Source organism: Podarcis pityusensis, assembly GCF_964106645.2.
Source record: "Podarcis pityusensis genome assembly, chromosome: 2".
NCBI lineage: Eukaryota > Metazoa > Chordata > Lepidosauria > Squamata > Lacertidae > Podarcis > Podarcis pityusensis.
The window spans coordinates 128,192,451-128,202,403 of record NC_138029.1 but is presented as its reverse complement, the minus strand read 5'-3'; the positions used below and the strand labels follow the sequence as shown (position 1 = coordinate 128,202,403).

Genomic DNA, 9,953 nt, shown 5'->3' with positions numbered 1-9,953 from the left:
CCCCATTATCTAACGTGGTACCTCAGGTTAAGAACAGTTTCAGGTTAAAAATGGACCTCCAGAATAAATTAAGTTCTTAACCCGACGTACCACTGTATTAATCTTTGTGTAAGCGGGGGAATTCACATAATAATAGTTTTTTTATCTATATGGTACTCATCTTCATGGAAATCTTTGCAAGCATTCCCATTTTCCAGATGGAATGACCTCCTCTCCCTTCATCTGGTGGGGAGGACCCTCCCCATGCCCTCAAGCCAACTACAAGGGGCACCAGGAGGGGGAGGGGAGGGAATGTTGGTTGGTTGGCATCCATCTGTCTTAGGAGACCATGGAAGAGTGTGTCTTTGGGAGTGAGATCCAGTTGTTGGAAGGTAACAGCTCCAGCCGTGGGTGTGGAGAGCAACAGGGGAGAGACATGTGTTGTTGCATCTGGGACACAGGAAGTGGTCCTGTTGTGCTGCTGCAGATGCAGAAGGGCTTTTCTTCTCCCTGTGCTCCCCCCACGTGGGAATGTTCTCGTCTGGCTGCAGCCTCTGTTCTTAAATGTGACTTTTCCCTCCCTCTGAAGGGGGTTTATTTCCTTGACCCAAAGCCCCCTCCCCCGAAAGGAAGGCAGCATCTGGATCCCAAGGAAGAGCAGAGCTGCATATTTCCTGCGAACTGGCCCCTCCCTGGCTTGGCAAAGAGGACAAAGGAGGACCCCCTGCTCTCTGACTTGGGGGTCTCTCCCCCCCCCCAGGCATGATCTGAGCAGGGACCCCCATTCATCCTCCCTGCAGCCCCCTTCTTCCCAGGACACACTAAGGGGGCAGAGAGAGGAGACTCACCGGATTCCAGGAGGGGCACCAAGGAAGCTTTTGCAATGGAGAGAGAAGAAAGCAGCCTCCTCTCTGCCTGCAGGAAGGGAGGGGCTTCTGCTCTGGAGGACCTTGCCCCTCCCCCTTCACTTCCTGCCCTCTCTAGGAATCCAGCTCTGCTCCTTTTAACCCTTGGTAAGCCGAGCGCCCCGAGTCCTCCCCTCCCTCTCCCTGCCTTCATGAAGTTTTGCTGCTTCTGCGCCTGCGCTCTAGGGGCTGCCCCCTTCCCTCCCTCTGCCCCAAGGAGCCCACATCCAACCAGACTAACTGCAAGGGAGAGGGGGGGGTCCATGGGGGGGGTTACCTGGGCGGGGGGAGGACGGAGGGGGGGCTTCCCAGTCAGGAGACCCCTCCCCCCCCCGAAAATCACCTTTCCCCCACCAGGAAAATAGGGAGATGAGGAAGTGTCCCAGGCCAGGAATGAATCGCACTCGCGATCTTGGGGGGAGGCCGAAATGAGATTTACTGTAATAAGCTTTCAGGAGACCCACCTCCAAAGGACCCATGGGAAATGGTTAACCAATAAAGCAGCTTTGGGCCAATGATTTATACCTTCAGATCAACTGAAAAAAGAGGTACTTTATGCCAGCCCCACACTAGACCCAAAGCGGATATTAGACGTAGCAAATGGAAAGAAATCGGACTTTTCAGTCCTGCGAGGGATGCAGGCCGAGGCGAAGGGAGTTTTCCTCCAGCCTTTCCCAAGAGAGAGGAGCTTGAAAAGCGAGAGGCCTGAAGAGAAATCCGCCCCTCAAGCCCCGGGAAAGGGCCGCCTGGTCGGCCAGGAATCCTTGGCGCCAAAAGTGAGGCGAGGCAGTTGGGAAAAGGCGGGAAACGTCGTTGAGGGGAAGAAGCGGCGGGGGGAGGGGCGCCTCCTCTCTCGTCCCTCAGAGACACAGAGAGACACAAGGGGGAGCCTCTTGGGGGGGGAGCGGAAGGGAAAGGAGGGCTCTCCCAGAAACGGGGGGGGGGGGCAGGCGGGTCTCTCTCTCTCCCGCGCAACCCCAGCGCATTCCTCTCATGGTGGAAGGTGTGGGAGAAAAGAGATGACCCTGCCTGCCTTCCAAGCTGAGGTTTGGACAGACACCCTTCGGAGAATGGTTGATCTTGACAACTTGAGTTGTGGAGAATAATCCCTCAGAGGCTCCTTTCCTTGCTAGCTTTACAACTAAGTGTTAGAAGTCGATTGTGAGCCTGGAAAGAGGGAGAGATTTACAGTTGAGAGGAGACTTGAGATAATGTTATGGAACTTATGGGGGGGGGGCACATCTTTAAAGTTAAATGTTACAAATATTACGCCTGAATGTGTCCTTTCAACTTGACAGCCCTCGTCTGCCCCCCAAATGGGCCAAGACCTCTGTTCCTCTCCTTTAGGCGGTAGTGCAGGCCTCAGGGGGCCACTGGAGTCCAGTGGGGGACTCTGGGGAACTGGCTGAAGTGGGGTCCTCCAAGTGAGGGCCGTCCAGAAAGGGCTCCTGGGACCCCGAGGGGCCAGAAGGAGAGTCTCCAGCCTGGCCTTTCCCCTATTTCGGCAGGTGGAACCCTTCTCCTAGCGCTGACTCTTGGGGTGACTGTGATAGGAATTTTGAGGTCTTCGATATATAGTAATGTTCATAACCGCACGTACATAGATCAGCACAGGAAGACTGACCTGGAGCCATTTTGATTCCTAAACTGAGCAAATGTCTTGTCTGCAAGGTTGTAGCAGGAACCCCCCACCCCAATCATTCAGTTTGTACAAACTTCACACACTCACACTCACACACTACATATGCCACACTTCTGTTATAAATTCATTCCAAAATCAACCATACATTGGATTTGCACTGTTCCATTTTTATTTTACTCCATATGACAAGGACTATCAAAGGGGGGTGGCTTGGTTCTGGTCAGCCATAATCCCTTCACCATCCCAGCACATCCACCGGAGCCCTGCCCAGTTGCTATGCCAACCCTGATGGTCCTAGACAGAAGACCATCAAGATCACAAAGAACTTGCATATGGGAGTGGATTCAGCATGGACTGAAACAAAGGACAATGATCAGATCTTCCCTCTGGGGGCAGGAAACTGCCAACTCCCCTTTGTCTCCTGGAAGTGACTCATGGGCTGGCGGGGGGGGGGGGGGAGGAGGAACCAGCCAGGTGACAGGACACTCAGGTTACCACCACAACTCCTCCCTCAACCCCGCCTTTCTGTAATGTATGCATGATGTCAACTGCTCCTTTCTGTAATGTATGCATGATGTCAACTCCTCCTTTCTGTAATGTATGCATGATGTTTCTGGGGGTGGGCTTGACCTAGAGGAGGGGAATTTCAAAAGTTTTTATAAGGTCTTGCACACCATCTTTCTGGGTCTTTTCCTCTCTCTCGCAAGTGAGGGGAACACCCTGTTGCAACAGTTCAATAAAGGCCAAGCCTACAGGCTGCTGTTTTGCTCCAAGTTATCCTGGTTGGTGTCTTTATTTTGTCCAAGGGAGCCCTCGGATTTTTCCGGTAACAAGGTCAAAGTGGAAAAGCCTCCCCATTGTCTTTTCCTTCACAAATCCTGTCTTAAGGGTGTTTGAATAGGGTGTGAGCCTGTGACCTGGCCCAGGAACTAAGTATTTATCATTACAAAAGACTGGCCAGGCTCCCCAGGCAATCCAGTCAAGTAACCTGCCAGAGAGGAGATAAACAACAACAGGAGAAAAACAATATTCAAATGTTCTGTTTAGACCGCCTTTTTTGTGATGTAGGTGTGATGTATCTGAGGGGTGGTCTTAGGTTACACCCCTTCTGTGATATATGTATGATGTTTCTGGGGGTGGTCTTGATCTTGTTGTTGTTTAGTTGTTTAGTCGTGTCCGCCTCTTCGTGACCCCCTGCACCAGAGCACGCCAGGCCCTCCTGTCTTCCACTGCCTCCCGCAGTTTGGTCAAACTCATGCTGGTAGCTTCGAGAACACTGTCCCACCATCTCGTCCTCTGTCGTCCCCTTCTCCTTGTGCCCTCCATCTTTCCCAGCATCAGGGTCTTTTCCAGGGAGTCTTCTCTTCTCATGAGGTGGCCAAAGTCTTGGAGCCTCAGCTTCAGGATCTGTCCTTCCAGTGAGCACTCAGGGCTGATTTCCTTAAGAATGGAGAGGTTGGATATTCTTGCAGTCCATGGGACTCTCAAGAGTCTCCTCCAGACCAGAATTCAAAAGCATCCATTCCTTAGCGATCAGCCTTCTTTATGGTCCAGCTCTCACTTCCATACATTACTACTGGGAAAACCATGGCTTTAACTACACGGACCTTTGTTGGTGTCGCCGGAAACCACCCCCCCCCTTCCATTAACACTTGTATCGCACAAGCACCACATTCACACACACACACGCATCTCCCCTCCCTGACCCTAGAGATGTCTCTTTAGAGGGCCATCTCTTAAAAGCCTTCCGTAAATAAGGAAGCGCTGCATTGACAACACTCTATTTAGCGCTCCGCGCCGCTCTATCTTTATTGAGAGTAGACCGGACGACCGAACTCTAGGCTAAACAGCGGCCGCCTCAACCAATCAGCATTATCGAACAGCGCCCCTTGTGGCGGCCACGCTGGTACTGCAGGCTGCGAGCGTCTGTTCCCTCACCTTTTGACAGCTCCCAATTCATTGTTTCCGAGTTCAATGGACCATGACTGATCTAATCAAAATGTTGCAAGTTGTTTCCGAAAGAGGAAAGTACTTTGAACTTCAGTGACTATATTCCTTACAAATTCACCAAAAATCAGCCGTACCATGGATTTTCACCGGACCACTTTTATTTCACTGCATACTACAAGGACTATCAAAGGGGGGTGAGCTGGGATTGATCGGCCATAAGCCTTGAACCGCGCAGTCACGTACACAACGGCCCTTCTCCGGATGGCGGGGCAACCTTGATAACCATCGGGAAGGGCTCAGACGAAATGCTATCAGGAACACAATAAACTGCATACGGTAGTGTATTCAATACAGACTCCGACAAAGGACCCTGACCGGATTCCCCTCAGGGGGCAGGAAGACTTCGCTCATTCCTTTGTTTATGGAAATGACTCATATGGGGAGGGGGAGAGGTGGTCCCTGCCGGGTGTCAGGATACTCGGGTTACCTGGGTAGCTCCTCCTCGACTCCTCCTGTTCTTTAATAAAATCATGATGTATATATGATGTAATTCTGGGGGTGTAGTCAAGGGGATTAGTGGTTAATAAAAGTTGGGGTCTCCCATTGTTCGGGGCTTCCATCTTGCTTCACCTCGTGGACGGTGGGAGCCCTGTCGCGACAGTCTTTCTTCAATAAAGACCAAGCCTACTGGCTGCTGTTTTGCTCTGTATTGCCCTGGTCGGTGTCTTCATTTGTCCAAGGGAGCCCTCGGATTTTCCGGTAACAGTATTGGCGACCGTGCTCTGGGACACTTGGTTCTCCTGCGAAGGTGAGGGGGGAGATAGAGGGGATCGGGCGCCGCTGGGCAACCTTAGCCCAGGAATCCTCCTTCCTCTCCTTGCCTCTTCTTTGCGGGCGGTAATCAACCGTCACCGGAAGCCCGACCAGGGAGAGCAAAGGCGAGGTAAAGCCGGCTAAAAGAAAAGGATCCCGGGATCTGCGGGGGACATCTTCGAACGTGAGTATGGTTTGAAGTAAAACACATTGGGAGGGGGGGTTGGAGAAGCAGTGTCCCCACGACAGCCAGACTTTCCTTCTTTCATTTCTGACGTTACCCCTCGGAGTCGTCCGGGTACGTTCAAAAAAAAAAATTCTGTCCTTTTCTACCCCGATTCTCCCCTTTCGGAAAGTGGCCAGGGAAATCGCGGAGCTTTACTGTCTGACGTTACCCCTCGGAGTCGTCTAGGAACGTCAACACCTTTCTCTGTCTCTCCCCTCAATTTCTTACGCGGAGTGTGTCCGGGGAAATTGTGGTACTTTTGCTGTTTTCCGGCGTCACCCCTCGGAGTCGTCCGGGTACGCCTTAACCTATCTGTCCTTTTCTCCCCCGTTTCCCGTCTTGGAATTGAGTCCGGGGAAGCGTGGCCCTTTATTGTCTTCTTCTCTGACGTTCCTCTATCGGAGTCGTCCAGAGGCGTCCGTCCAAACATCTCTCTCTCTCTCTCTTTCTCGTCTAATTATGCAAACGAAGCCGCCCCTCCTGCCCGGCGACCTTTGTTAGGGATGACCCGGGTACGTGAGAACGCAAGGTCGTTTGTTTCCTTTCCAAACTCTCAATTTCTCGGACCTTGATCTGGCACTGCATTGCGCAAGCGTCCAGTAGGGGTTCCGAACTTAGTCTCAAAGGCTAGGCAGGAGGCTGTCGTGGAGGGTAGAAGGGGTGGCTCACGGATTGGGGCCCCACACTAGGACCAGTTGTAGAGACAGTACTGCAGTAGAATTTGAGGATTTTGTTTGTGCATCGGGTAGAGAGAGAGACCCGTGAGTTCAAGGTTGATGTTTGAGAATTATTGATGATAGGTTAGTTACGGTTCGATAGCAGGCAGGATTAAGTTCAGTAGAAATAAATTGAGGTACCTAAATTACTGAAAGAACACTATTTTTTTATCTTCTCCCCTTGTCTTTGTGTTTTCCCCTCGTCTGTCCGTCTTTTTGTCTGTAGTGCACATCGTCCGCAAAACCCCGTTCTTGTAGAATAGAGTAATGGGAGCCCACGCTTCCCAATACTCTGACTGGACTCCTCCTGGCGACAAGGCTTCGAGGAAGCCTTGCCGCTCTGAAGAGGACTCCGATACCCCTCTGCAATTTGTCCTCCTCAATTGGAAGGAGTTGAGAGGGAGAAGGGGACTCTCAAAATCCAAACTGAGGGACCTCTGTAACATCTCGTGGGTCGCTCTTACCCACCACCTGGAACCACCTTCCCAATGGCCGCCTCATGGTTCCTTTAACCTCATAAGAATGCAAGCACTTAAGTCCCATTTAGCCGACGAGAAGCCCCGACAACTATACTACCTAAATATTTTCGTTGAAGCCCGCGAACTATTTCACCGGCAGCAGTCCCAAGTTGTCCGTCAGATGGCTGTTTTAAAACCAACCAGACCCCCTCCATATGACGAGATTAGAGCCCAAGAAGAACAATTGGATAGGACTCTCGTTCCCTTCTATTACCCCGAACCACGGGCTCCCCGACTGCCAGAACCCGGGACGGGGAACAGAACAGGATCTGGTGAAGGGGGTGCGGGACCGACAGGAAGCGTCATAAACCCACCCGCTGCTGCCCCTTCTCAAAACATACCGAATGCCTCACTGCCCGACCCATCCTTAAGCACACCCATCTTAGGGGAAAACCAAGTAGACTTGGATCTCGGACCCTTACTTAACGGGCAACTTTTAAACGGAGAAAGAGAGGGACCCGTCTCCAGCAGAACTAGGAACAGAGATAATCTGCAGAACGGGGAAATAGAAGGCGCTTTCCCTCTGCGAGCACTACCCATACCCCCAGTCAGGGCAGGAGACCCACCTCGCATGGTTTTTACTCATCAGCCCTTCCTTACTTCAGATTTGATGAATTGGTCCGATAAGATGCCCTCTTTAAGGGACGACCCTGACAAATGCCACCGCCAGGTGGCCACCATTTTCTCTACTCATAACCCTACATGGGCAGATGTGCATATGTTACTTGGGGCCCTCTTTAACGAGGCAGAAAAGAGAGAAATACTAGCAAAGGCGGGGGAGGCTCTAACCCGAGAAGGCTACCAACCAAATCGTCCCGCCTCGATGACCCCACTGACCGCACAGATGATACTTAATGACCCTGACTGGGACTATAACACAGACAACGGCATATGGGGCTTAAAAATTTTCAAAAAGGCCATCTTAGATGGAATCAAAGCTGCTGGTCAGCGAACTGTAAACTGGACAAAAGTCCAAGCTGTCCTCCAAGGGCCTGAAGAACACCCGTCCGACTATTACACCCGCTTAGTCTCTGCTATCAAAACCTGGGGCGGGATAGACCCGGAGAGTCCTCAACATGAAGTCATAGTTAAAGGCTTCTTCAAGGACCAAGCAACTGCAGATATAAGGAAAGCCCTAAACTCACACCTGGGTTACGACGGAAAGACTATAACCGAAATTCTTTCCATCGCCAAGTCAGTCTTTAATTCCAGAGACGAGCGGAGGAAGAAAGATCAGAAACCCGACTCTCCGCGAGTGTTAGCTTATGCAGGAGCGGCTCCCCCTTACAAAGACAAAAGCAAACCAAAGGGACCCGACTCTCGAGACCGGCGCGTTTGTTACAATTGCGAGGAAGTAGGGCACATAAGAAGATTTTGCCCCCTCCTACCAGAAATTCCTAGGCCTGACTATAGAGACTTTACAACTTACAGACCAGATTATCAGGAACCCCTACACCCGAAACCCAGGGAATCGAACTTCCCATATGGACACCCTCAACCCATGACCCAGACGCAATATCGTGCGGGTCCTCCCCCTCCACAACCAAGACCCAGGAACCCCACTCCAGATCCTCAGAATCCCTTTAAAACAGCCACCCGCACCATTAATACAGCCCATGAAATGGTAATGGACGAATACCAACCGCATTGACAATCAGAAGCAGATCCCGCCTCCTTTTCTTTCCTCTGCCCGGTTTTACAACTGTCTTCTTCCGATCCCATCTGCACTATGCAAATTGATGGGCAATCCTATAATTGCCTTTTGGATACCGGAGCCACATACTCCACCCTCACGAACAGCCATTTAGCCCCCGGGGAAGAGACCAGAACTGTAATGGGACTGGACGGAATTCCTCGGAGTTGTCCTCTTTCTAAACCCGCAAATGTCTCCGTTGGACCTCTATCCGTAAAACACACTTTCCTGCTAACTTCTAGCCCCGTCAACCTCTTGGGGAGGGATCTGCTCTGCAAATTAAATGCCACCATACAATGTGGTCAGGAAGGTATTTATTTACACATGCCGAATGAGTCCATCTTTAATTTCCAAGGAGTTCTACAGGAAGCCCAAAATACCAACATTGATCTTCCGCCCGAACTCATACACAATGTCTCCCCTTCCTTATGGGGAACCGAATCCACCTCGGTAGGACTTTTAAAATCTGCAACCCCGGTGAAAGTAAACTACAGGCACGATTTGCCCTTCCCTTGCACTAAACAATACCCGCTTCCCCCAGAGGCGATTGAAGGACTCACCCCGATGATCGACGAATTCTTGAGAATGGGAGTTCTAGTCCCATGTGCCTCCCCTTGCAATACCCCCCTACTTCCCGTCAAGAAGCCTAATACCAATCCAGTTAAATGGCGCTTGGTACAGGATCTTCGACTCATCAACTCTTTTGTTATTCCGAGGCATGCCGTCGTTGCCAACCCCCACCATCTCCTCAGCACCATTCCGGAGGGAACTGTGGTGTACTCTGTCATAGATCTATGCTCTGCCTTCTTCAGCATCCCCGTACATCCCGAAAGCCAATTCCTCTTCGCCTTCACTTGGCAAACAGGGCAACTAACGTGGACCCGGTTACCCCAAGGGTATGTAGAATCCCCAGCAATTTTTTCGTCCATACTACATCAAGATTTAGCAGATGTGACCCTGCCAGGAGGCTCTGCTCTGAGGCTCTACGTAGACGACATCCTACTCTGTGGGCGTGACCTAGAATCCTGCAAAAATGACACCATAACTCTCCTAAACATACTAGCACACAAGGGACATAAGGTATCCCCGAAAAAGATACAATATTGCAAAAAGGAGGTCAAGTACCTTGGTCACATACTGGGAGAGGGCACCCGCGCTTTAACTACGGATCGAATTGAGGCAATAACAAAACTACCCTTACCTAAAACAAAAAGGCAGCTCCGGGGATTCATAGGGATGAGCGGATTCTGCCGGGCGTGGATCCCCCGCTATGGAGAATTCGCCCGCCCCCTTACAGCAATGACACATGATAACTCCCCAGACCAACTACAATGGTCCGCTGAGGCACTCGAAGCCTTTGAATCTATTAAAAGAGAACTAAGATCCTCGCCCGCCCTCGGACTCCCTGACTATAGACTACCCTTCTCTTTGTATGTACATGAGAACAAGGGAGTAGCTTCGGGTGTCCTTACCCAACCGTTCCAGGGGAGGAACAGGCCTGTGGCTTATTA

General features: G+C 51.2%; 2 protein-coding genes across 2 annotated transcripts in view; one reads left to right on the top strand and one right to left on the bottom strand.

The window, feature by feature from the left end:
* The window catches only part of LOC308465792 (uncharacterized protein), a 430,090-nt gene that overhangs the window by 113,402 nt on the left and 306,735 nt on the right, over nt 1-9,953 (top strand). The gene's annotated exons all lie outside the window — the stretch shown is intronic.
* LOC308465694 (uncharacterized protein) overlaps nt 1-9,953 on the bottom strand; it is a 386,527-nt gene that overhangs the window by 117,902 nt on the left and 258,672 nt on the right. The window lies entirely within an intron of this gene.